We start from the raw sequence: 26,267 nt of genomic DNA, 5'->3' as shown, positions 1-26,267 counted from the left end.
CCACCCCACTTCCCAGTGCACACTGCATTCTCATTCAGTGTGAACGATGGCTAATTATCTACAGCTACACACAAGGACCTGTACAGACCCCACGCAGTCCTGGGTGACAGGTGCTGAATGGAAAAGCTTACATACCATATAGCAAAGGACTATGTGCAAAGGACTAAACAGATAAGGCAAGTCACTGCAGTCAGAAAAGGACAGTGGCTAGCTGCTGATGGTACTGGAAAAGTTGGTGGTGCACCCATGGTTGATGCAAGTCTGTGTCTTGAACCAGATGTGGAGAATAGGCATATTCAATATGTGAACATTCATTGAAACATAGGCAGGCCACAAACACACTTTCTGCATGAAATGGCCAAGGTTAAAGAGAGTCTATTGATGTCTCAAGTCTTTGGTTTTTGTACCAGTTAAGCCAATAAGAGGACAGGTTTTCACAGCCAGTCCCTCAGGTGGCTGGTTTCAACAGAGTATACTGTGTATTCTCTGTGTGGGGCCAGGATGTGTGGTGGGAGCCGAGGGAAACCAAGCTGGCCAGGATTTATGGTGTGCTACATGGCAAACCCAAAAACACATGCTGAATTCTGATGAGATTCGTGACTTTCTGAATTTACTGTGACTCACCTGTGATCTCCTTAATACTATGACAAAACCCTGACCTACTTAGGCCAGGGGAGTGCCTGTAACTGACATTGCTGTTTTCCTATTTAAGCATGTCTCTTACGACTTAAGCAAGAGCTGAACAGATGAGGATCCCAGATTCACTGCAGGGTCCAGGGTTCCTAGCCATGAGCTTGCACTTGTTAAGAGTTCTGAAAACCTCAAATTCCAGGGCCCTGCACATCTTAGTTGATGCTCTGGGCCAATGGTGCACACGAACACACTCAACTGCTGCTCCCCTTCCATGTACCACTGAGGTGCTATGTAGACATCAGTTCCTGTTAGGTAGAGATGCTAGGAAGAGAGAACCTTTTGACTGGTCCTTGGCTCTGTCCTCAAAGCTGGTACAAGGACTGGAAGGCTGTCCTACCACATCACTCTCCTTAGGGCTCAAGGGAAAATCTAGGAGGCAAGAGACCCTCAAGTCCATTCTCAACACTGCTAGACATATTTGATCTTTGTGTGTGTGTGTGTGTGTGTGTGTGTGTGTGTGTGTGCGTGTGTGTGTGTGTGTGTGTGTGTGTATGCAAGCGCATGTGTTCTAGTTTTATTATTTTGTTCTCTATATTCATGTTATTTCATATATATATATGTATGTATGTATGTAGGTATATATGTGTATTATTTCCATATTTAAATATAACATTCTGACATTGATTTCTTCTTCCTCATAATACTATTTTTTTCTAGGCTTCCCTTAAGTAAGCCTCCAAAAATAAATCTCTCCAAAGTAAAATCTATAGTTTCCATGTAACACAACTACTGCTTCCTGTTCAGGCCAGAAACAAGGCAACAACCTTATTTTCTGCAAATATCTCTGGATATAGCATGATGAGCCACTGCTTGGCAGGGTCCCATTACCCACCCCTTCTAAGCTGGGGGACAATGAACAAATCCTGGACACATCACAGTCATTGTTTTGGGCCTGCTGGTTGTTTAGTTTGTGCATGTGTTGTTCTTTTTGTTTATTTGTTTTGCTTTTTCAGTAGTGCTGCCCATAACTCAAACAGAGCAGGTCAAGGGTTGGCTAAAGCCGGGGGAGCACACATCTGTCCCAGCAGGACAGGTGCCATGCTTTCATCAAAGCAATCTTTCAAGCCTGCAGTACCAGCAGAGTCACCATCACTCCCAGCTAATCCACATTAGCCCTGGTGAGGATGTCCCTCTAGGCTACGAGGGCCACAACCTTATGCACAAAAGATTTTGAGTCAGAGTTTATTAAACCTTTCTGCAAAGCATACTCCAAGTTCCAAGGACATGTTCATATCAAGTAAATATGAAAATTAGAAGAAAACAGAAAGCCTTGACCATCCCATTATTTGGGGATATCTTCCATAGTGCCCCTCCTGAATCCTCAGACTACATATCACACTGGGACCCTGTGGCCAGGAGACTGGCCATCCCGCCTGCTCCCTCCATCCAGGTTTCTTTCTCTTACCCTGTGACCTTTACAGCCCAGTCACCCACAGAGCAGCATAGGATCCAGTAGAACAGAAAATCTAGAAGCTCAAACTAGTTCTACAAGCCTCTGTTTTCTGGTGACACCAGAAATGTAGGTCCTTTGTTTCTTGTCACCTTGATCCCAAAGTGCATGCAAGATCTTCTGGGTCCTCATGCACAATTCCCTGAACTACTGAGGGTACCTCTGCTTCAGTACCCCTTCAAGGGTTGGAGTGCCTACACACAGTCCATTCTGCTAAGTAAAAATATCAGAAACCAAAGCAAACACTTCCGTAAAGGCAATTACTTGATGCCAGACAGTTAGGTAGCTCCTTGGAAGTAGGCAGGGAATGATGACTCTGCCAAGCCAGGACCTGTCTCTCAGGGCTCCACACTCACTCAGAGATCACATGATGTAGCCCTTGTCCCCACCAATGGGCTAGAGACAATAACATCCTGGACAGTCATGTCCCACAGGCCCATATCGGATAGTCCACAGCAAGCCGAAAGCCTCCTGTACTGGCTCTGCTTCTCACAGCCTATGATCAACAGCCTCCTTAGTGGTGAGGCCCTGAGACAGTGTAGCAGCAGGCTACTTTCTTGCCTCCTAACATCTTCTTGTTCCCATATTACTGATGGTTTTAAAACAGTAACAATAAAAAGTATGACTTTTCATCGTTGCCAGCTGCCCCCACCAGGCAAGGCAGGAGGCATCCTACTACTTCCAAAGGAATGTATAAACCTGCTTCCCTGGTGACCCTGTACACACCTAGTTCTTGTTTCAGACTGAAAGAGGTTACACACTTCTTCTATCCCAGGGCCCTCAAATATATGGAAAGGAACAGGCGCACACAAGGACCATATGGGCAGCCTGGCATTCTCTTGTACCCACTGCCCCCTGCTCCTGTCCTCTGTGGAGCTGGCTGCATACTGGCCTGGATTGTATAACATGTTCTCAGTAGACAGGCAGATGGCTCTGGACAGGACAACCACATAGCATTTAGTGATTCGAAGACTAGCTATATGTGTGGGTCACCCATTCAGTGAAAGAGTGGCTTGGAGAGTTTGTGACATCTAGTTCTCCTCCTCTAAGACCCTGCCAGCACCTCTGCACAGGCCCTTTTCCTGAACCTGGCTCTGTGCACAGGGCAGCAGAGGCTCTAACCTCACAGATCTGCTGGAGCTGTGCTCCCAACATGGCTGAACGTCAGTACTAGAGCACCAGGCCTAGAGCCTGGCTCCAGAGAGTTCCTCACTCACAACTGATGGTCCTGCTCCCCAACACTGGGCAGGCCTTCCTGCCTCACATGAAATCCTGCAAATCTGTCATCTGAGTCCTTCCAGACTCTATTTCCCACCATCTCCTTCTCTGCTCTTATTCCCAGATGTTTGACTAACTCTTTACTACATCCCCATTCAAAACCCCAAGGAATGACACTTTCAGGAAGGTCCAACTAATCTCAGGCACAAATCGGCCCACTAGCCAGTCATGCCCCCCCCTTTTTTTGTAAAGGCTCACAGGAAAAAGATTGTCAACATTTGGGGTTTGCTGCCAAGGACCTAGTTCAGAAAGCTGGCATGAGAACATTGCAGAAATCAGATGAAAAGGGGTGAGGAAGCCACATAACACCCAGAGAACAGGATTAGAGGGGCGATGGGACACCACAGTCGGCAATGGGAAGGTACTACAGTTCATGAGGCCCTGCCAGGCTGCGGGGGTAATTCAGAATTTCTTCCTGGAACATGTCCATGTGGAAGTCGCCATGCCCTCCCTTGGCAAGCCTCAATCAATAATCCCTTCAGCAACCACAACCCACTCACTCAGTGTAGGACTGTGTAGCCACCAAAACCTTTATTTGAGCAGGATATTTAATGGCATGCTCAAGAAAGAAAATACCAACCAGGGTTGGAGGTGGGGGGAGCTTAAAAGATAGATCAGAAGGTACAGTGCTTTGCACTAAAAGTGTCTGATCTGAGCTCAGATCCCAAGCATCCGTGGAAAAGCTGAACACAGTAACATGTGTCTGTAAAACCAGATCTGGGGAAGGAAAAATGAGAGGACCCTTAGGGCTTGCTAGCCAGTCAGTCTAGCTGAATTAGCAAATTCTAGGTTCAATGAGATGTCTGCCTCAATAAAGTAGAGATACAGTCCTAGAATGACATCTAGCACCACACACACATGTGTACACAAACCTACCAAGACAGTAAAACATACACCAACTGGATGTAACATTCTCTGCACGCTGATTATTTCTTTGCCAATGGCTGCTTTAGAAGGACATGCACTACCTTACAAGAAAACGTTTGACAAACCAGAAGCAAGGAGATTTAAAGCAACAGATTAACTGTAGAGATGTCACAAAATACTGAGAGATGTCACTTGTCCCTGCTGGACAAACTAGTGAAAGACCAGACTCTGTCCTCCCTCAGGCTATACAGAAGCAGAATGCCCAGCAGATCTTGTGACTGCCTGAACATGTGTGTGGTTCAGTCTATAAAGAAGCTTGCATTGAATGTCAGAGTAGGCAAAGGGTATGGTCGGACTACAGAGGAACTTTCCATACATGTATGACCCTTCAAAACACCATCAGTGTTAAGTGCTCCTGAGACAATCTCACCTCGTTACCAACTCAGAGAAGAACAATGGCTGTGTAGGCCACTGCACACACCTAACTGATGCTGAGAATGTGTCAGAAATGTATACTGGCGTGTGTAGGGAGGCATGAAGTAACAGGAAGGACCAAGGTAAGGGCTATCCTCTACTAACGACAAAAGATAGTGTTCCTACCATTGTGGCTGGAAAAGGAGGCCAGCTCTGAAGCCTGGGTGGCTTAATAAGCATTAAAATAACTTTGGATTTCCGAATCAGAATATAGGAGGGTGAAGGGGAGCCGTGCAAAGTTATGAGGGGCACTGAAGGTTTACTGCAGTGTGGGAGTAGCTTCACGGAGAAATCTGAACAAGCACTCTGACCTTGATGAAGGTGCTCCAGAAGACTGTAACCTACCCTTCGGGACCTCAGACCTCCACTGCAGAGTTCTTTGGAGGCTATTCATTCTGTGATAGGGGGTCAGGACTTATAGATGCAATCTCATGCCTGCAGAGAAAGATTCACCGAGGGACTACAGAAGGAGGGCACTGAGGGAAAGCAGGGGTTAGGACTTCGAAGGAAAGCCACACTGGGCACCAGGGAAAGGCTGAAGCCAGAGTAGGGACATAGCAGCCATGCACTGTATGGCTGAGACAAAGGATATGTGCAGGTCAGATTGCTTGGGGGGAATACTAATACAGAACTTACAAAATGGTCTGTAGTTTGAATTTTTGCTATAATTGGGCTTGCAGAAGTTATAAAACCTCAAATAGATACCAACCATATAACAGGCTTCAGAATCATACTCTTTCTGTGCCCTGACTCAATGGTCATATCCCAATGTATCACATGCTGGTTTACAAACAGAGATTTGCATTTTGCTTGTCTATCTGTATGGTTCAGACAGGGTCTCTCAGTGGAGCAATGGCTGCCCTGGAACTCTCTATGTAGATCAAGCTGGCCTTGAACTGGCAAGAATTCTGCCTACCTCTGCCTCCAGAGTGCTAGGATTAAAGGCGTGTGCCACCATACTCAGCCTGAAATTTACATTTTTAATCTTTTGATGTAGTAACAAGAAAATGGACTTTCAGAAAACACAATACATCATTTCCCTCTGTCTATTCGGCAGAGCTTTTGGATGGGCCCAAACGTTTACCAACCACAGGCTGAGAACTGCTCACTTGCCCACTGTGCTCTCTCAAGCTTTGGCACATGAATGTACTGACCTGACCCATCTACCCATGGATCCACTTCCCAAGCCATTTATAACTGTATAGCACCAACACAGAGGCCCACAGAATCTCTGATTTGTGCTCAGCCTTGTTCTACATCCATATTCATTGTACCTCTCATGCATACAGAGTACTTCCACAATACTTACTGTACAGACACACCAATAAAAGGCCCAGTCAGAGGAATGTCTCAACAAATCAGCAGATAAAGGTGCTGAAGCCTAATGACTTCAGTTCAATCACTTGGTAGAATAGAATTGACTCCCACCTATGACCTCTCTGAATGTTCCTCAAACTTCATACATACCACAATGTATCCATGTCCTGGCACATACACAACCACACTAAATAACTTTAAAATTGTTCAGCCAGAATGGACCCTCAGCCCAAAGTGTCTCTTGCTATTCAAAACCTCCAACTCAAGGAGTCAACATACAAAGTGGTCCACAGTGTCTTTGGGGGCCTGACAGAAACAAAAACACAGTCAGACATGCGCAGCCTGTATGTAGAGGGCAGGTTAGTAAAGTAGAAGGCGGTATTGAGTGAATGTCTGAGAGTGCCATAGGGGATTAGAGGACAAGGTGACTAGAGAAAAAACACTCAAAGCAGGAGATAAAGGGGCCAATAAATGGTTGCATGGAGGGGAAGAAAGGAGATGCGGTGACAGGTAGCTTGTAAAAAACTATGCCTGACATGTCCTAGAACTGACAACAGGTATGTATCCTCTACTTGAGGGAGTCCTAGGGAGCCCAGAGAAGTGACTAATTCTCATATTTCCCTAGGTATTTACACATCAGGACAGTCCCATTTTCTACATCTTCAAATGTTCTGGCTGTACTGCTGTGGGATACAGTCTTTGCCAAATGCCTGCTTATAACCTGCTGCTTTTCCATATTTGTACCAGCACCATGATGGAGTTAATCATTTGAACTGGTCCCGAGGCTCTACAGACCCCCTGTTGACACAGATGTTAGGACTCAGACTCCCAGATTCTATGAAGTCATGGGCCACCAATTCTTCATTTCATGAGTGAGAGTCCCAGTGTACTCAAGAGACCATGAGGCACTTAGAGAAAGAAGAAAAACAGGCTGAGATTTAGCTCATTCTGTAAGGTATGGCAGATGTATCCCAGACAGTTAGGGAAGCTGCTCTCTCCTACCCACATCACTTGGCTGGCAGGTACCCTAGAGGCAACAGGCTGAAATGCCTGCACAAAGCACAGTCCGTAGCAGGCTAGGCTGGGGCAAAACCTCTACCAGCTCTCATTCCTTAGAATTGAAGACATCCCACTTCTAAGTTGCCATACTCTTCTAAAGAAATTCTGCAAACTTGGATTTTTTTAACATGAAACTCTTTTGAGTATTTAAAACACAAGTTATACCACAAGAAAACTACAGACAAAATATAATTTGGATCCACAGATGTGTATGCACAACTGTTCATCAGAGAACACACAAAGCTTGTAAGCTTCAACTCAACCAAGCAAGTTATCTCCATGACATAAAGGACTGAATGGATGTTTACAAAGACATTTTGTATGGAGTAGAAGAGGAAACCAACAACTGTCCACTTTGGTTGCATTATCTCTGAGGTCAGGATGTACACTATCCCTCCCTCCTAGGAAGCATGCAACTTAACTACACAAGGAAGGCAAAGCATTTGGCAACCAGTGGTAGCCCATCTTGCTACTTAGACATTATGGGGAAAAAACTAATGGATATAAATTAATGAGTTAATGAAATTATTATAGCAGTAAATGTTCATTCAAGGTTTTATGGATTGGCTCCAAAAGTTCACTCAGATTCTAGGCACATACAGTCACTGCAAAGCCACGTGAACTAGGCAGGGTGCTCGGTGGCCTAGAAGGAGGGGTACAGATGCCCAGTGTGGTACTTGCCTGTCTCCCTTTCCTCCAAGCTGCTGTGCAAGGAGGGGCCAGGCTGGCTCTTGGGGATGCCAAATCTCCAGTACAATAGCTTGTCTAATGCAACAGAAGGGTTTTTGTGGAGAAGCATTCAAGAGTAAAACACAGCTCTACCCCAGCATTCCTAAACAATGCCCAGCCCCCATGCACATGATGACCCATTTCTCCTTCTCAAAGCACAAGGTGTCCCCAAAATTGAAAAACAAAATTCTGAATGCGTACATAGTCACCCACCAGAGGGCAGCTTCCCAGCATCCAGTGAACAATTTACTCCTCCACGTTTTCTTTGAAAGCCACAAAAACAATGAAAAAGGAAAGAGAGAAAGAGAAATACATTCCATTTCCAATGAATCAAGCAGACATGACCACAAACCACAAACCACTGAGCAAGCATTAGAACCGATGAAGCCAAGAAGAGACACAGCAACTCAGAGCACCCCTTGACTCCAGGCAGGCAACACCCAGTTCACACTGGAGAAAGCACCCAGGTCCCGATATAACTGGTCATTACAAGCCAGGGGGACTTGGGAGCAAGGTCTGTGGATTAGACCTTGCTCAGGACAAAAGGAAGGCAAGGGATGTAAAACAGAACCTGAAGATCTGCCATGTAAACCATGTCCTGTGTAAACACTGAAGCCAGGCAGGAGAAACCCATGTAGAGCAAGTGTTCTTCAGACCACAAACTGCACCCTGACCTATCTTCATCCCACCCTCATTCCTCAACAAAGACCTGATCGTATCAAACATTTCCTAAAGCCACAGAATCGCCAGTGTGGGAAGAGAATGGGGAAGAATAATAGCAAACAGGAAAACACTCCAAGGAGTCAGGTCTGGAATCTTTTCAAGGGAAAAATTCTAAGAGCCAGAGGGGATGGAGGTCACTAGGAGAACATGGTCCACTGAATCAACTAAGCAGGGCTCATATGGGCTCACAGAGACTGAAGCAGCAAGCACTGGGCCTGCATGCGTGTGCACCAGGTCCTCTGTATGCATGTTATGGCTGTTAGCTTGGTGCTTTTGTGGGACTCCTAACAGTGAGAGTGGGTGTGGTATGTCTCTGACTCTTTTGCCTGCTCTTGGGGCTCTTTTCCTCCTATTGGTTTCCTTATCCAGTCTCCATAGAGGACTTCTGCTGTGTTTAATTGTATCTTGTTTTGACATGTCTGGCTGTCGTCTCTTGGAGGCCCACTCTTTATTAAAGAAGAAACAAAGGGGGAGTGGATCTGGGGAAGAAGGGAAGTGAGGGGGGAGCTGGGAGAAGTGGAGGGAGGGGAAACTGTATGCAGGATGTATTGTATGAAAGAAGAATCTATTTTCAATTAAAAATATTTTGGAAAAAAAGAGAATATTTCCCATTCTCTCTTAGTTTCCTATCACCACTAAAACAAATTATATGAAATGCATGGCTTAAAAAACAGAAGCATATTATTATCTTGGAGTTAAGGAGATCAGAATCTACAATTGATCTCCCCGGGGTAAAACTGCCCTGGGCATGGCAGTGTGCCTCCAGGCTGCTCTTTTACCATTTACAAGTTTTCAAGGCCCCTGGCTCACAGGTCCTTCCTGGAAATGCATCATGAGCTCCCATGCCATATCTACTTCTCTGATACTGTCATGCTTGTCTTTTGTGATGACTGTATAGTCCAGGATCCTTTTCCCATCTTAAGGACTAGACTTAATCACAGCTGCATACCTCCCTTGCCAACCAAAGTGATATATTAGGACACAAACATCTTGGAGTTTGTTATTATGCCCACCAGGAATAAACTTTTTTTTTTTTTTTTTTTTAACATTTCCAGCTTCTAGAGGCAGCCATCACTTTGGCTTATAAAGTCCTCTGCCTTCAACAGTGTCAGGTACAGTTCTTTTCATGTAACCATCTCTTTGGTTCTTACTCTTCTGCCTTCCTCCACTCACCTCTATGAAAGACCCTGTTGACACACAGGGCAAATAGACAACCTACGAAAAGCTTTCCATTTTATATTTTTGAAATTAATTACATAATTAATATAAATATAATTACACCATTCCACCCTCTCTTGGCTCCCTCTCACTTTGCCCATGTCCCCTTGCTCCTTCTCAAATCCATAGTCTCTTTTTCTTTAACTGTTACTGTTATACATGCATGGCGCGCGCCCGCGCACACACACACGAATAAATATATAAATATAACCCACTGAATCTACTTAGAGTTACTTGTATCTATATGATTTCAGGACTGACCACTTAGTATTGGATAACCCAAATTAGGAGGCTCGTCCCTTGGGAAGACTATGTCTCCCACTCTCAGCATTCCTTACTGCCTGCAGTTTTTGTTTAGGAGTGGGACCCTATGAGACTGTCCCTTTCTATGTTAGCATTTCTACAGGTGTTGCTCCTGTTTAGATCTTGTGCAGGAAGCCATATTGTTAAGGTATCATGAATAACTCTTTCCCATCATTCCTAAGAGACATACTCTTACAGCAGACTTGGTCCTCCGACTCTTACAATCCTTTTACCCATTCCTCCACTATGGTCCCCGAGACTTAGGTGTAGGAGTTATACTGCAGCTATATCTGTTGGGACTGGACAGCCAAAAAAAAGTTGATCTCTGTATTTTGATCAGTTGTGGGTTTCTGTAATTGTCTCCCACTGTTGGAAGGAGAAGTCTCTGGTGAGGGGTGAGAGCTATCTAAATGTAATTCAGAATTATGCTGGCAACCTCCCCATTTTAAAATCAGTTAATTAGCAATCTTGATTCTATATTCAACTTGAGGTTTTCCATTCCAAGATCCTCTGTCTTACAAGGTTAAGAGGGAAGAAATATTGACCCCTTTGAGGGGCCATTATCTTGCCTAGCACATGATCCACAAAAGAGAAAAAAAATCAAAGAAAAAGTTATAAACAAACAGAAGACAAAACAGAGGTTGGGGAAGAATTTAAAAATACAAATAAATAGGATAACTGTAAAAGCCTCATGAGAAGAAAACAAATAACAGGGATAATTCATCAAATTCACAAGTGAAAAAGATGGGGAGTATATAAAATACAGAGTTTGTTAAAGAGATGACAGATACAAGACACAGGAGAAAACTTACATGTTATTAAAATTATTGCATTATTAACAGAAGAACTATCAATGACATAATATGAAAAGAGCACTTGGGGAGTGAAGTGAGTTTTGTCTATTACAAGGCTGCACTATTTAGTTTAAAAGAAAGAGATACAAAAAAGACCAGCTCTTCCAGCAACATCCTGGGAAACTGCTAGACCCAAAAGAAGCCTAAGTATCCAGAGAGAAAACAAGTTAACTTTCTCCATAATAATACTCAGGAACAAAAAGACAAAAGACACATTTCCACCTAGTTCTACAGAAAATGGTGTAACTTGACAACTTGGTGATCAGGCCAGAGATACTGCCACATCTGTAGCAATTCTCCCAGTGGGCACCAGGGTCAGTAGAGTACGAGGAACTGAGGAACAGAGCAGGGAGATGAAAATGAAGTTCCCAGTGAACACTGGGCAGCCGAAAGGGAAACTGAGGGAAAATGAAGACCTTAACAAACAATCTGGTAAAACTCGTGCTAAAGAGAGTGAGCTATGTGGACTTTTATGGGTTTTGTTTTTGTGTTTATGTGTTTCTCACTGTAATTTTTTAAAATTCTGGTTTGTTTGCCTTTTTATTTGCCTGTTATCCTTTCTTTTCCCCCCTTTTCTTTCTTTCTTTCTTCCTTCCTTCCTTCCTTCCTTCCTTCCTTCCTTCCTTCCTTCCTTTCTTTCTTTCTTTCTTTGTTTTTTTTTGAGACATGGTCTCTCTATTAGCTCTAGCTGTCCTGGAACTCACATGTAGACCAGGCTAGACTCGAACTCACAGAGATCCACCTGCCTCTGCCTCCCAAGAGTTAGAATACTGAAGAATGGATAAAGAAAATGTGGTACATTTTCACAATGGAGTATTACTCAGCTGTTAAAAACAATGACATCATGAAATTTGCAGGAAAATGGATGGAACTAGAAAAAAATCATCCTGAGTGAGGTAACCCAGACCCAGAAGGACAAACATGGTATGTACTCACTCATAAGTGGACACCACTCACAAGGGGTGTAAAGTAAAGGATAATCATGCTACAATCCCCAGACCCAGAGAGGCTACGTAACAAAGAGTGCCCAATGGGGGACACATGGATCTCCCTGAGAAGGGGAAATAGAAGAGATCTCATGAGTGGACTGGGGGCAGGTGGGGATGGGAACATGAGGGATAGGGTTGGGAGGTGGATGGAGCGGGAGAGTTCTGAAAGAGATGACTGAAATGGGAGGGGTATTTTGAGGTCAGGTAGAGACCTGGTGCAAGGGAAATTCCCAAAAATCTACAAGGATGATCCCAGCTAAGACTCCTAGCAATAGCAGATATGTACCTGAACTGGCCATCTTCTGTAACCAGGTAAGTCTTCCAGTGGAGAGACTGGGACACCAACCCAGTCACACAACCTTTGTCCTACAGTCTGTCCTGACTATGGCATGTGCAGGGCGGGGGGTTAGAGTGGTGGGTATGAGGTAAGGGTGGCACAGAGATTGTAGGAATGACCAACCAATGACTTGTCCAGCTTCAGACCCATGCAAAGAGAGTGATCAAACCCCTAATCCCATCCCTGACCCTGTCTGGAGTGCCAGGACCTAGAGGCTGGATGGCCCAGAGACCTAGGATAGAATCAAACACTATTAGAGGAAAAAAAATGAAAAAAAAATGTCATGGAGTTGGATGGGTGGGAAGGTGGGGAAGAGCTTGGAAGAGACAGAAGAGGGGTGTCAACCATGATCAGAATATATAGTATGAATTTTCAATTAAAAAAAGAAAACAACCTAAGAACAAGTAGCCAGTAAGTGAAGGTTACCTGACAGATAAGGCAGGTTATTTGAAATGTAAGAATTTATAAACTATAAAATAAAGGAAACCGATGGGAAGCCAAAGAGAAAGTTGGCTTACAAATTAGTCCTCTTCCAAAGCCCAAGTGAGTCTATACTGACTTTACAAACAAGCAGTCAGCAAACAACAAACACCAATTGGCAATACCAAAAACAACCAAACAGGTATTCAGGTATCACAGAGAGTTTTCATGACTTTATAGTGAATGGATGGAGACTGGGGACACATCCCAAATCCACTTCCTTTTCTTTCCGACCCACCTGGATATCTTCTCTGTGGCCAGAGAGTGAGAAGATACAATTTCTCACACCCAGAGGGGTCTGCTGCAGGAGCTACCACTGGCAGAGCGAGGACTAAGTACTGGCAACCACAGGCTGCAAGATAAACCAAGGAAGGGATATTTTAGAAAATTTTATGATCCAAAAAATAAGATATTTAGCTTAAATTAAAAAACCTACATAGCTAAAGAAAACCAAAATTTAACTGCATACTTTTTAATTTAAAATAACATATTTCTAGACTAAAAATATAATAATCTCCAGTAAGTACTTCATGAGTCTGTATGTCTCAACATGAAAAACTAAGACACATACATGGGCATCCATAAGATGATTCTAGAAATATGTATATGGAGTAATGACCTGTGGTGCATCTTGGTAGTGAAATGGGGATCCTATCTTATAAAATGAAATATTTTACTTTACACTTACCTTTTAAAAAATTTAATCTTCTAATCTGTACAATGTTTTTCATGGGGTGGAGGGAGGATGAATAAGCAAAGGTAAAAGAGAACAATCAGTATGGCTTTGCTTCATGGCACTCAGTCACTGTCCATGCTCTTGCCCTTGCTTGTACACAAGGACCTACAGAAAGGGTGTGGGGTCTGGAAATCTGTGTCCTAGTTTTATCTTGGTGGAGATAAGTATTTCTTAAAGAAGCCACTTAAAAGTTCCCCTATAACAGATGATTATACTCAAAATAGAGAAAGTGGGGCTCACCCAGAACATATCACGTTTACTCTACCCATTTAATCCATGTAAAAGCTAAATCCATGATGCACACTGGACAATGTGTGCACAATCCTTTAGTGTGCTCCCTAAAACACAAAGCCCACAGGCAGATTCTGCATTGACTGAAGGGTCTGGACTGTCCTTTCTAAGTCTATAATCTCTTGATGGTCTTGGAGAAGTAGCTTGTTTGACTCACTCTGGAGCACCGGTCTCGATGGGGCTCAGGCCTAGTGATCACTGTTCCCTCCTGTTTTCCAGGTCACCTCTCTAAGTGTTGCCAGCAAGGAGCTGCTCATCACCTCTTCATCATCCTCACGATAAGAGCCTGCAAAATGGCCAGCCTCTCCTTTTGATGGGGCAGATCTTACCTACCATTTCTTGGACCAAACTGTCTCAGTTCTCCAGAAGGAAAATAATTGCCTGAAGTGGTTTGGCTCTGGACAAAGAGGAACTGGGGAAATAATCAACCTTACCTGACAAGTGCTCCTCAGATCTGCTGTCACCCGTAAAGTGTGTGTGTGGGGGGAGCCATATGTCAGAGACAGAGGCTGGGAGATGAGCGAACAGCCAGAGGCAGCACAAATGGAAGGTGAACCATGTGTGGGATGGTGGGTCTAAATGTCTCATCCAGGTCTGGCCCTGGGCTTCATGAGCTTCTCTCTGGGAATCTGAGTTTACACACCCTCCCACAGACAATGAGCCTATCTGAGAGAAACCCAGGACCCAATGGGAGCAATGAAAGGAACAAATAGAGTTAGGGCAGGCAGGGTGTGTCTCAGATAGACACTGACCCACTCAAGGTACTGAATGTGGGGGTGCATCTGGAAGACACTCATTGGCAACACACCAGGAAACAATCAGGATAAGAAGGTAAGCAATGGAGCTTCTTAAGTATCATCAGCCAGAGAGTGAGGGGCATGGTAACTGATAGAGAAAGTGTGAGGAGACACATCTGAAGGAGTGTTGGCCTCACACGCTTCTGGCTCCACAGAACTGACCCCTTGGGGCTGTACACAGCTGACCTTCGCCTACAGTCAGCAATGGAGCCTACTACCACTCTCTCAGGCCATTCTCCTCTGAGCCATCCCAGCCAAAGTAAGGTGTCAGCTAACATCTCCATGCCAATTTACATATGTCGCCTGACAACTCTACACAATCCTTTTACTTTCCCTCCAGGTTTTGATCATTGCTTCTGAAAAGCATCTAGAAAAACGAGAACATTGCTGGACAGATTTCTGGGATGTTCAGTTTTATATCATGTACAAAGTACAGCCAGGAGTAAAAGCAGAGAAATGAAAGTTGAAATTGGAAGGGTCCATCTCCTTCTAACAGTATAGCCAGAGGGTCTGAGCCCTGCCAATATATCCCATGGGGCCCAACATTCCACCTATCTATGTTATGCCCATTTGAGGCCTTCATGTCCAGCCTCTCCACTACCCCAAAGCCACCCAAATGTTAGGCTGTGTCCTCTTATACCCGTGTCACCACTGCTGATGAGACAGCCAGACACTTGACTGTGAGGTTGTTCCTGCTGTGGGTTCAGTAGCTCTGTGAATTCAAATGGGTGGTTCCAACATGGCAGGGAACAGATAGCCAAATTAGGAAGAATGTGTAGTGATATACTATTTTCCCTAATAAAACTTGCCTGAAAATCAGAAAACAGAACAAGCCACTAGATTAAATATGGATGCTAGGGAGTGGTGACACACCCCTTTAATCCTAGCACTTGGGAGGTAGAGATCTGTCTGGATCTCTGTGAGTTCAAAGCCACCCTGGACTCCATGATATTGACTCAGTCTAGGAGAGAAATGGAGCCAGGCAGTGATCACACACACCTTTAATCCCAGCACTTGAGATCCCATCCCTTTGCTTGGAAAGTACACACACCTCTAATCCCAGGAAGTGACGCCTGGGCAGAGAAAGGTATATAAGGTGTGAGGAGACAGGAACTAGAAGCCTTTTAGGCTGAGGAAGCTCATTCGGCTAGAGGCTGATTGGCTGAAACCTTTTCAGGCTGAGGAGTCCTAAAGGTAGAGTGTGGCAGTGGCTTGTTCCTTTGTCTCTCTGATCATTCAGAAAAAAATTTATTAGGGTACACAATATATCACCACAAGAAAGGACATGAATACTTTACGCTTTGGAGTTAAGGGAGTATCTCAGTTTGATCCTAGACTGCTCCTAGGTGTACCCCAAGCAGCAGGCCTGAGGCAGAAAGAACCATGAAGTCTCCATTCTGAAAAAGGGCTCCTCTGTAGAGACCGTAGTGTTGAACAATGTGGCCTTAGTTCACTACAATGAGCACAGTGCATATATCACACTGCTATTAACTAGTTACCAGGTTTTATAGTAGCACTCTTCAATGCAAATGTTTGTATGCTAACTCTATATTATTAAATCATATGATATCATAATCTGGTCAAATCATGACAGCTTTACTAGTTCATCTCACAGATGTCTCCCAATTTCTGTCTTAAGAAGTCCAACTTCCTGTCTTTACTACTCATGAGATACTGTTCAGGAAAGGAAGCTCTTCTCCTCCCAGCCTCTTGTCACTTCTCTGTTACCTTTGAAAGTTTCGTGGACTTCCGTAAGGTCAATGTTTTCCAACCTCAGCATCATCTGCTGTTATTTGTCCTGTTGGGTACCTAGTCTGATGTCAACACCTCCAGCATGGTACTCAGACATGGGCATGCTTAAAGCATCCACATGGATCCCATTGTACATGAAGGATTCTACTGGGCCCTCCAGAAAGGCAAGACAGCATATCTCTCTCTCTCTCTCTCTCTCTCTCTCTCTCTCTCTCTCTCTCTCTCTCTCTCTCTCTCTCTGTGTGTGTGTGTGTGGTGTGTGTGTGTGTGTGTGTGTGTGTGTGTGTGTGTTTGTGTTGATATCAAGTAGGGAGGGAGGTCTAGCAACAGGAAGCACATTCTTCCCAGTTGGGGATATTCTAAACATTAGAATTTACTATTTTTTTTCTTATTTTGTCTGTTTGATATTTGAGACAGAGACTTATCATATTTAGCCAAAACTGGCCTAAAATTCACTAGGTAGCCTCAAATTCATGCTCCTCTTACCTCAGTCACTAAATACAGGCATGTCCAGATACCACCCTTCTTATACAGGCTTAATATCTCTAATCTGAAAATCAGAAATGCTCCAAAATCCTCAGCGATTTTAGTGTGGACACAACACTCAATGCAGAAAACTCCATACTTAGCCTCATGTTATGGGCTTCAAGTCCAAATACAGTGTACTGAAAGCACTGTTTAACATTACCTTCAGCCTGCATGTATAAGGTGTACACAAAATAGAAAGGAATTCTGGGCTTGGACTTGGGTCCTGTCCCAAAGACATCTTATTATGTATAACTCAATGTTCCAAATCTGAAAAGCATTCCAAACATTTCCTGTCTCAAATTTTTCAGATAAAGGATTCTCAACCTGTCTAAAGTCAACCTAATTGATCATTTTAATGAGTTACAACAATGCTGTCTGTTCTTCCATTACATTTCTTTTTTCCCCTAACGGACTGTCTCAGATATGACTCATTTATGTGACCTTCCATTGTCTCTTTCATAACATTAATGTTTACGATTCAGTAAACTGCTGTCTTATTACAAAAACCAAACTATAGTGTAGTAAGTTGTCTCATTAAACAGGTAGAGCTAATGTTCCCTGCGGATACGTATAATATTTGGGACACATAGAATGGAAATATGATGCACATTTTGTTTTTTTAATGCCACCTAAACAAAATTTTGCTTGCTCCTGTACTGGGAGTTAAAGTTCTCAGCATCTCACATTTTATATGAACAACATTTTCAACTACTATGCTCTGGACTCATGGGAGCCAAGCAGTTCTAGAAAGAATAATTAAATTTCTAATTTCAATTCCCATAGGGCTACTGAATGCACTTAACAAACATGAGCTGGGAGACTGTTCTGAACAAGGTGCCTCTGAGATGTAATAAGGCCTCTCTGATGGGTCTAACAGCCAAACGGAGGAATGAATACTAGCCACACAACTCATTGCTAATTGTAGGTATTCATTCTGATGCGTGGTAAGTCCACATCTCTTAATGTGGCAACAAATAAATATTTTTAAGAGACATCTATTTTCTTTACATTCTAACAGCAATGTGTCCAGCTTTCCTTACCCTGATTAGTCAGCACTTTGGGAAAAACTTGGGAATTATTTTTTGTATAGAATCAAGGACAGATACATCCCTTTGTGTATACATGTGAAATTAAGACTTATAAAGTATTTCTAAAGTGGAAATATTCATTCAGAAAGCAGGCTCTTGGTTAGTCTCCCCCATGCCAGGGGCTAGGCCCTATAGACTGTACTCTACAGGCAAGAAAAGAATGTGATGTAAATGTCACAGTACACTGACCTTCCTCCAACAATCCCCACCTGCTAAGCAATGGGATGATCCAGGGAATCCATTTCTTCCTGGACTCCTGAAGCCTTTCACCTATTTGTACAAATGCAGTACTGGTGCACACACTGCCCACCATACTACAAATGGGATAAGTCAACTCTGGTTGAAGAATCTCACCTGAGGCAGGTAGATGGCTGAAGGGAGGAGCCCAGACACAGACAGCATGATCTGTTTGATGAGCTAGAGTCAAGCAGGCCCTCACAGTAAGGTAGAGCTGAGAGCCATGGTCATATACAACATGTGAGACAAGAGAAGCTTTACAAAGGGATAATCAAGAGAGAGGTGCAGAAGATAGATACATCCATTATCCCAAATAAGGCCATCTTTGTGACCCACTTCAGCCTTTCAGTTTCACTATTTCCAAATTATACTTGCACAACAAAATTAAACAAGAAGCCACAGAACTTTCCTTCAAAATAAGTGACAGAACTCACAAAGTATCTGCAGCCTTCTATGTGTGTCTATGTCACCGCACAAATGGCATGAAGACCACTGTGCTCTTCACTACAGTCAAGCCCATAACAAGGAGTTAGATAGCATCCTGAAACACCAATATTGCAAGCAAATATACTCAAGGTGGAGTAGTGGATGTATATACCACCACCCCAGGGGAAGATGACAAGTCCACCCTGCCTGCGTCTGTTTTCAGGATTCCACCTTCAGGATGCTGGTCCTTACTCCTCACCTTCTGGTTTTTCCTGTGAAAGAATAATCAACTCTAAAAGACTGTTCAAGAATGATCCCAATCAGAGAAGCTCTCCAGGTCTACTATCCATGGGACCAGCAGCATCCAGCAAAGGAGGCACAGTCTGATCCTCGGAGCTCCCCATCCCCTCTGATTTCCAGGGACTGTTAACAGAGATGGCTACTAAGAATTGCTCAGCCACAGAAGACTTTCTACTTTTTAAACTTACTACACTTTCTAAACTTCTTAAAAAAAAAAAAAGCAAGTCAAAGCATTCATCCAAGCAATGCTTTGAGTTAGAAGTAAAATTCATCCAAGCAATGCTTTGAGTTAGAAGTAAAATTCATCCAAGCAATGCTTTGAGTTAGAAGTTAACACTGACCGAATCGATGAAGGAGGGGGAGAAACTGGGCTAGAGTTGAGACACATTCCCTTCTGGGGTCTTTGATGGAGTTAAAGACTGAATAACTAGACTTCAAGTTTTCCTTAGTTATGATAAAAAGGTAAATTAGGTATAAAACTTTAGACTCACAAAGATAAAATAGATAAGATTTTCTCTAAGTTTGCCAAATACAAATGGACTGAATGTCAGACCTGTAATTCTTGATAACTGTTTTTGTTGTATATAATTTTACTATGTTAAATTAAAACCTTCCTTTTTAATTAGACAAAAGGGGAGAAATGTGGACTGTTCCTTTATACTGTGTGAATGTATGTCACTGAGGTTGGTTTAATGAAGAAGCTGACTGGCCAATAGATGGTCAGATAGAGGTTAGGCAGGACTGGCAGACAAAAGGAGAGTGTGAAAAAGAAGAGGAGAAGTCTCAGGAGTCCCCAGGAGATGCAGAGGGAGCAGAAGATGAACTTGCCATACTGAGAAAAGGTACCATGTGGCATAGATAAGAAATATGGGTTAATTTAAAATGTAAGAGTTAGCTAGTACAAGTCTGAGCTATAGGCCAAGCATTTACAATTAATAATAAGTCTCTGTGTGTTTATTTGGGAACTGGCTGGCAGGAAAGAAAAGGCTGACTACAATATCCCAATTAATATATTTTAAAAACAAAAAAAATGCTTACACATATTACAGAAATTTTAATGTCTGAAAAATTATAAATGTGATTGTGTTGTTCACACTTCAGCAATATTGCTGTGGTTTAAACATATTTTGATTTTATTCCTCAAATAATCATACAAGAAAGCTGGCCTTCAGTGTGAAAGTGTGATGTGGTAGAATTATAAAGAGGTGAGGCCTGGAGCAAGATAAGAGGTGATTGATCATTGGGGTGCTTCCTCCAGAAGGGGTTTATGCAGAGCTTGGGGAGACAGGGAGTTCTCTGGAGAGCAGGTTGTTATTAAGTGAGCTTAGTCCACACTCCTGTCACCTTCTGCCACATTGCCATCCAGCCAAGGGTGCCCTCACCACAGGGCATGTGATGTAAAACCTGTGTGCTCTAAAACCATAAACCCCCTTTGTTTTTAACACTTCTTATCAAGCTTCAGATATCTTATGACGGTGACAGAAAATAGACAGACAAATAACACACTAGTTTCAAGTCTTAGATCATCATTGAAGGAATTGAGAAGAAATGGGCTGTAACCATGGTGGAAATATTGAATATCTGAGTCCATGGATATCCTATCAGCTTCAGGAGTGAACATAATAAAGGCTGGGGAAGAACGGTCCCAAAGCATGCCCTGTGAAGTCTTTTTTCTAATGTGCCTGATACAGGTACTGAGTTGAACAAACCGTTTGGGGTAACCATCACCTTGGGGAGGCACATAAAACTGAGTTCTACTCCAAAGGCTCAGTCTGCCAAGCTGGCATTTGGGACAGATCTCTATGATTGTGTCAGGCAGCCTCCTTCCAAGTGTCCTTTTAAACCTTGTCCAGTAAAGAAGGAACTTAACACAACTTCATCATAGTATGGGTAGATATCCCAGAACCACATGAAAGTGCAGTAAGCTAATACAATGAATGAAATTGAAAAGACAGGAAAAGGAGTTGAAAAGGTCTAATTTTATGTTTCATAAATCAAACACAGTATCTCACAAGTCTATATTTATTCAGTCATCACATTTCTGCAGCATTGGAAAGGAAAACTAGAAAAGTATGAACTATGCACAAACAGAAAATATTTTCTTGGAAAGAAAAACTCAATCCTCTGAACTTAGAAAATGGGTCTAGTTAGTTTAAAGGGGAAGAGATGCACATAAACTTGTGTTAGCATCAATGTGTGCTTTATTCTCAGAGAATGAAACAGTTACAACAAGGAGCTAGAGCAGTAAGACCTGGAATTGTGTACAGTTACCAGTTTTACCAGATAAGGATTTGGGGACATGGGAAGCAAAGTATTTCCCTCTGTCACGAAGAACCTGGGGCATGATCAAGTCCCAGAGTGGCTGGCTGAAAGTTGATGCAGGATGCATACTCTCTTAGTCTAGAGATGCTATCTACAAGCCAGCCAGTGAAACAGGCCTCCACCACACAGTCAAGAGGACAAGTCAAGAGGTTGCCTCCAGCCCTTCCCTAAATTTTTTTTCTTCTCTCATACAATACATCCCAACTGCGTCCTCTCCTCCCTCCACTCTTCCCAGGCCCTCCCCAAACTCCCTTCATTCCCCTTCAGCTAAGAGCAGGCCTCCCATGGATATCAACCAGACACAGCATAACAAGCTGCAATAAGACTAGGCACAAACCCTCAGATTTTAAGACATTTGTAAACCACCTCACCTGTCTGTTACTATAAATGGTTTAAAAGAATCCTACCATCAAGTGTAACACAGGTGGCTTCTTCTTGCACTGTTTTGTCACATCTGTTGGTAAGACCATCTTACTTTTACATACAAACCTCCTGGGGACGCAGCAGTCTATCAACAGGCAAACACTCTTTGTGGGGTTCAAAATATTTTAAAATGAATTATAAAAGAGACCTGTATGTTTCATTTCCACTGAAATGCCTGCAGGTTTCTAGTTGAGTAGAATTTTCTCTGGTCACCTTCAGTGGCAATAGCTTTGTAAGTGATTTGGTAACCTTTGTTTTTAATGTCTAGTGGCACTTTATCCATGGCCATCTACAGTGCTAGAGTAAAAAGCCTGGCCCCACAGAAAGCTAAAAACTATGACATTACCATTTGACCCCTGGAAGCCAGTAATTTGTTCTTCCAGGCAGTTTCAAAGGAGTAGTAAGTGTGCTTAGTCAGGGTACCTGGAGCAGTCTCTAACAGGATGTCCATCAAACTTCCCTTCCAAGGCATGAGAAGGCCCTTTTCTAAGTGGGATCCGCCAGGAATCTTGGGTGTTCAGTAGCACAGCTGAACTCCTCAGTAGTTATGGAAGCCATGGGCCATACCCACAGGAGCTCCCTAAGGTAAGACTCAAGCAGACGATGACAGCCTGAGTTCACTGACCACGAGGCACAGCCTCTCAGGGACCACATGGCTGAATTGCTGGAGGCATGCACTACGGCCATATCAACCACACTAAGGTGAAAAGTAGTTGCTTACTTTCTCCTGTTCTCGTTTTCTAGGGGATCAAGCTGAACATTGATTAAGCATTTGCTTTTCTCCATCACAAAGACCTTGAGGCTAATAACTCTGCCAAGGAGGGGAGGAGGGAGGTTCACCTGGGAAGTGGCACAGCACAGAGAACCAGGCTTTGCCCAGTTAGAAATGAACACCGAGGGCAACCGTTACCAGTGGAGGGTTTCCAAGGTGGCTCAAGTGGGCTTTGTGCTCTCACCAGCACACAGGACTGCATGTCCCTGAGGACGATTCTTCTCTCCAAAATAACATTCCTGAAATCAATGAATCCTCAACCTCAATATGTGCGAAGGACCAACAACCACCCTTCAAAGACAGGCAATTACAGAAATCTCACACTGAAGACCTCCACCTCTCAAAAGCGTATCTTCTCCAGTCTCCATCCCTCGGGCACACAGAGGGGGAGGGAGAGAGTACACACACACACACACACACACACACACACACACACACACACACACCCCAACATACACTCTTGGTAATCCCCCCCCAAGTCTGGTAGAGGCACAGCCAAGCCACATCAAGCACGCCCCCTGCTGGCCTGGCAGGAGCTGACTCAGCCTTTATTCTATGGGCCTAAATCATGGATGAATGACCTTAAAATCCAGAGGGACAGACAAAATGACAAGGTAAGGCAATTTGGGTTTCTTAGAAATGGAGGGCATAATACTCAACCTAAACACATTTCAAGTGTGTTTTCAAAATGTTACAGGAAATGTAACTAATCCCTAAAAATCTAGAGGAAATAATTGCTGTTATATATTCGTGAGTATTACAATGAATAAATAAAAAAGTGAATATTTTGACAGGTCTACAAGTGGAAACAATAGATTTTTTAAAAAGGCCACTATGGTTTTACAGATTCCATTTTTACATCCCAGAATGCTAAAACCACTCACCACCGAAGGCACTTTACATACAGAAGAATCTTGGCAATATAGATAAGCACAAGGCAACCTATGTAAGAAAAACCATGGAAAAGCATTGCATGTGGCCAATTTCACTACAAAGCTTGTTCACCCAGCATGCCGATGTGAGTAAGTTTGACATTATCAAGAGGTCAGAGACTATGGTGTGCATGCTTCTCACTCACTGGTAACTGTCCCCTCTCCTCCTTCAGCAAGGAGGGGGACCTCAGAATTTACTTCCCAAGGGAACACCTGCTACCTCGAATCTAGGTATAGGCGAGATTAGTACCTGTCCAGACTCCATGAAATAATGCTTTTACATTCACTACCATCCTGAACATCAAGGGCCCACAGTAACCACTATTTTCAGGGTTCAAAAGCTTCACATTTGCAGCCAGATTCAAACCTTCCTGTGGCATATGGTATTAAATTCCTTGCAACCCCAATATGATCACACTAATCATTTAAGGCATCCTTATTTTAACCAATTAGGAGGTGTCATTAATTATTAAATACAGAAACATCAATACTTTTGTCTCTTATTAGATATCCTTTTGATACAATAGGCTTAAGTAGGTTTTCAGACTGTCTTGGGAACTAGCTTTTGTCTGTTCCCATAAGAGCAGATACTAATGGCACACTCAGATAATCAAATGATGGCTTGCTGCTGGCATCTGTAGAGGAATTTTCCCCCAGAACTTGGTGTGCTGTGCAGATCTCTAGCTTTCACATTCCCTGAACGCTCTGGAGAGGTCTTGGGGTCTGATAGGACACACCACTGCTCCAAGAGCCCTAGAGAAACCAGCACCCTTTGCGGTGGGGGGCGGACCTCTCTCAGGCACACCCTAGAAGGGGATGTTGGTGAAGGAGGAGCCCTGCAGATTCACCTGAAGCAATCAAGGCCTGCAGAGACTTAGGCCCCATTGTCTCTCTTTGCCTGGACACCACATTAAATAAATCATTTTTTAAAAAGTGTTTCTCTTGCATGTCACTTTCATTTACGGAGATAAGGCAAGGTGCAAGCATGTAGTGCTACACACGACGGATCTGTGTGCTCTGGATCAGCTGATTTCCAGACCTGTAGGGACACATGTCCTTTCAGCCACTCTTAAATGGACCAATTTTCAAGCCAACAGAATAAAAACTGCACTTATATGAGTTTGGGGGTTTTGAGTGCAGAGAGGCAAATCCATTCGATGGCTAAGATTCTCAAAGAGCTGCAGTAGCTGCACCGGTCGGGAGGAGGGTACACTTGAGCGGTTATGTCCAATGAAGGAAAGTTTTAGTTAATGATGACATCACTGACATCTCCCAAATTTAAAGGAGCACTTAAAGCACAGCAGATACAATTTTTCCCCTCCAGTGAGGAGATACTAGCGAAGGCCTCTGGGTTCAGAGCCAAATTGCATCAATCGTTTCGCGGCTGTCCAGCCAGACCCAGAGAAACCACCAGCGAGAGGTGCGCGGGGCCACGGTGACCCACGCAGCCATAGCCCCTGTGCAAGCCAGCGGCCTCGCGCGGCGCTCTAGATCGGCCCTGCCCTTCGGACCCCCCGACGCGCCCCCACGGACCGAGGGCCCAGTCCCCGCGCGCTTGTCATCACGTTCCAGTGCGGAACCGCGAAAAGGGCCGGGAGGCAGCTACCCGAGCCAACGGGAGCGCCGCGCCCTGCCCGCGCCGGGCTAAAGCCGGAGCCGGTGGCCGGGGCGCCCACGGGATCCCAAACGGATCCCGCAATGCAGACGCGCAGCGAGCCCTGCGCCCCCCGTGCCCCGCGGCCCCGGCCCCGCGCCCACTCGCCTCACGGCCGCGGCCGAGCCCAGGGCGACCCCCACGCCGCGCTCCCCATCGCACCTGCCCGGGGCGTCCGGCCCGCCGCCCTCCGGCAGCACCGCGGCCAGCGCCGCTCACCTGCCGCGCCGCCCGCCGGTCCGCCCGCAGCGCCGCAGTCGCCGCTAGCCGACTTCCATCTTCCCTGGCTTCGGGAAAACCAGATCAGCTGTTCCGCTCGCTCGCGCCCAGCCGCGGCCCCCTCCCCAGCTGCCGCGCGGCTCCCGGGGCCTCTCCTCCCCCGCCTTCCTGGCTGCGCCGCGCTCCGCCCCCCGCGCCCCTCCGCTCCGCCCGCGGTCGCGCGCAGCGCCCGCCTCCCGGCTCCGCCCGCGGCCCCGAGGCGCGCGCCCTGCCTTGACGTCACCGCCTCCACCGCGCCCCGCCCCCGCCGAGGTGGTGCGGACGCGGGAGCGCGCGTGCTCGGAGCCGCCGTTGGCAGCGGTGGTCCGGAGCTGTTCGAGGTCGCGCTAGGACCCGCTGAGCCCCCGGGCACGAGCTCCCATGCTTGCCCCTCACTTAGGGTGTAGCCCTTAGAGATCACCTCCCTCCCCCGGACTACCGAATGCGCCGCTTGCTCATCCTGCCTTTCTTGGTCTGCATTCACCTCTGTTTTCTTCCTATGGGCCGGCTCGCTTTTCCTAAGCACCCTAAACTTTCGCTGGTCCATTCTGCCTCAGCTCCGCTTCCCACGCCCCGTTGACCTTCTTCCCCTGTTTCTTTTCCCCTTAATAATGTCTACATGACTGTTTAAGACTTTTCTCGGTCCTGATACCAACTGGTGCCGCTGCTCTCTGCCCTCTCATGTAACCAACCCTCTTGGTGTAGCCTTTTCCTGTTAGGTTCAGAGCTGGGTGTTTCCACATTCTTGGTCCCTTGTTCAAGAAATTGAAATAACGGTGCACAGGGATTGCAAAGTAACAACAAAACTAAGTGCAAAGCCATAGTACAAATCAGAAATATATACAGTGGAGTGATAGCGGGCCACATCAGTGAGCCCACCCAAAGGCCTGGATTATTTGGAGGGTTCATTCTATGGGCTTCCAGAGAAGGAGCCATTTGGATGCTAAGGGATGTATCGGCAGTGGTTCTCTGTTTTGATT

At 44.8% G+C, this 26,267-nt stretch overlaps 1 protein-coding gene across 4 annotated transcripts in view; it reads right to left on the bottom strand.

Moving 5' to 3' along the window:
- The window catches only part of Otud7a (OTU deubiquitinase 7A), a 314,162-nt gene extending 288,747 nt beyond the window's left edge, over window positions 1-25,415 (bottom strand). For 3 of the 4 annotated variants that reach the window (XM_036188116.1, XM_036188073.1, XM_036188125.1), the window contains exon 1: window positions 25,192-25,238. The gene's annotated coding sequence lies outside the window, so the exon portion shown is untranslated. The other variant, XM_036188083.1, reaches the window with a different exon arrangement.
- Between the last annotated feature and the right edge of the window lie 852 nt (window positions 25,416-26,267).

The sequence above is a fragment of the Onychomys torridus genome, chromosome 1, assembly GCF_903995425.1.
Source record: "Onychomys torridus chromosome 1, mOncTor1.1, whole genome shotgun sequence".
In the NCBI taxonomy this organism is placed as follows: domain Eukaryota; kingdom Metazoa; phylum Chordata; class Mammalia; order Rodentia; family Cricetidae; genus Onychomys; species Onychomys torridus.
Note: the sequence above shows the minus strand (reverse complement) of the source record. Positions and strands in the feature narration are given on the sequence as shown.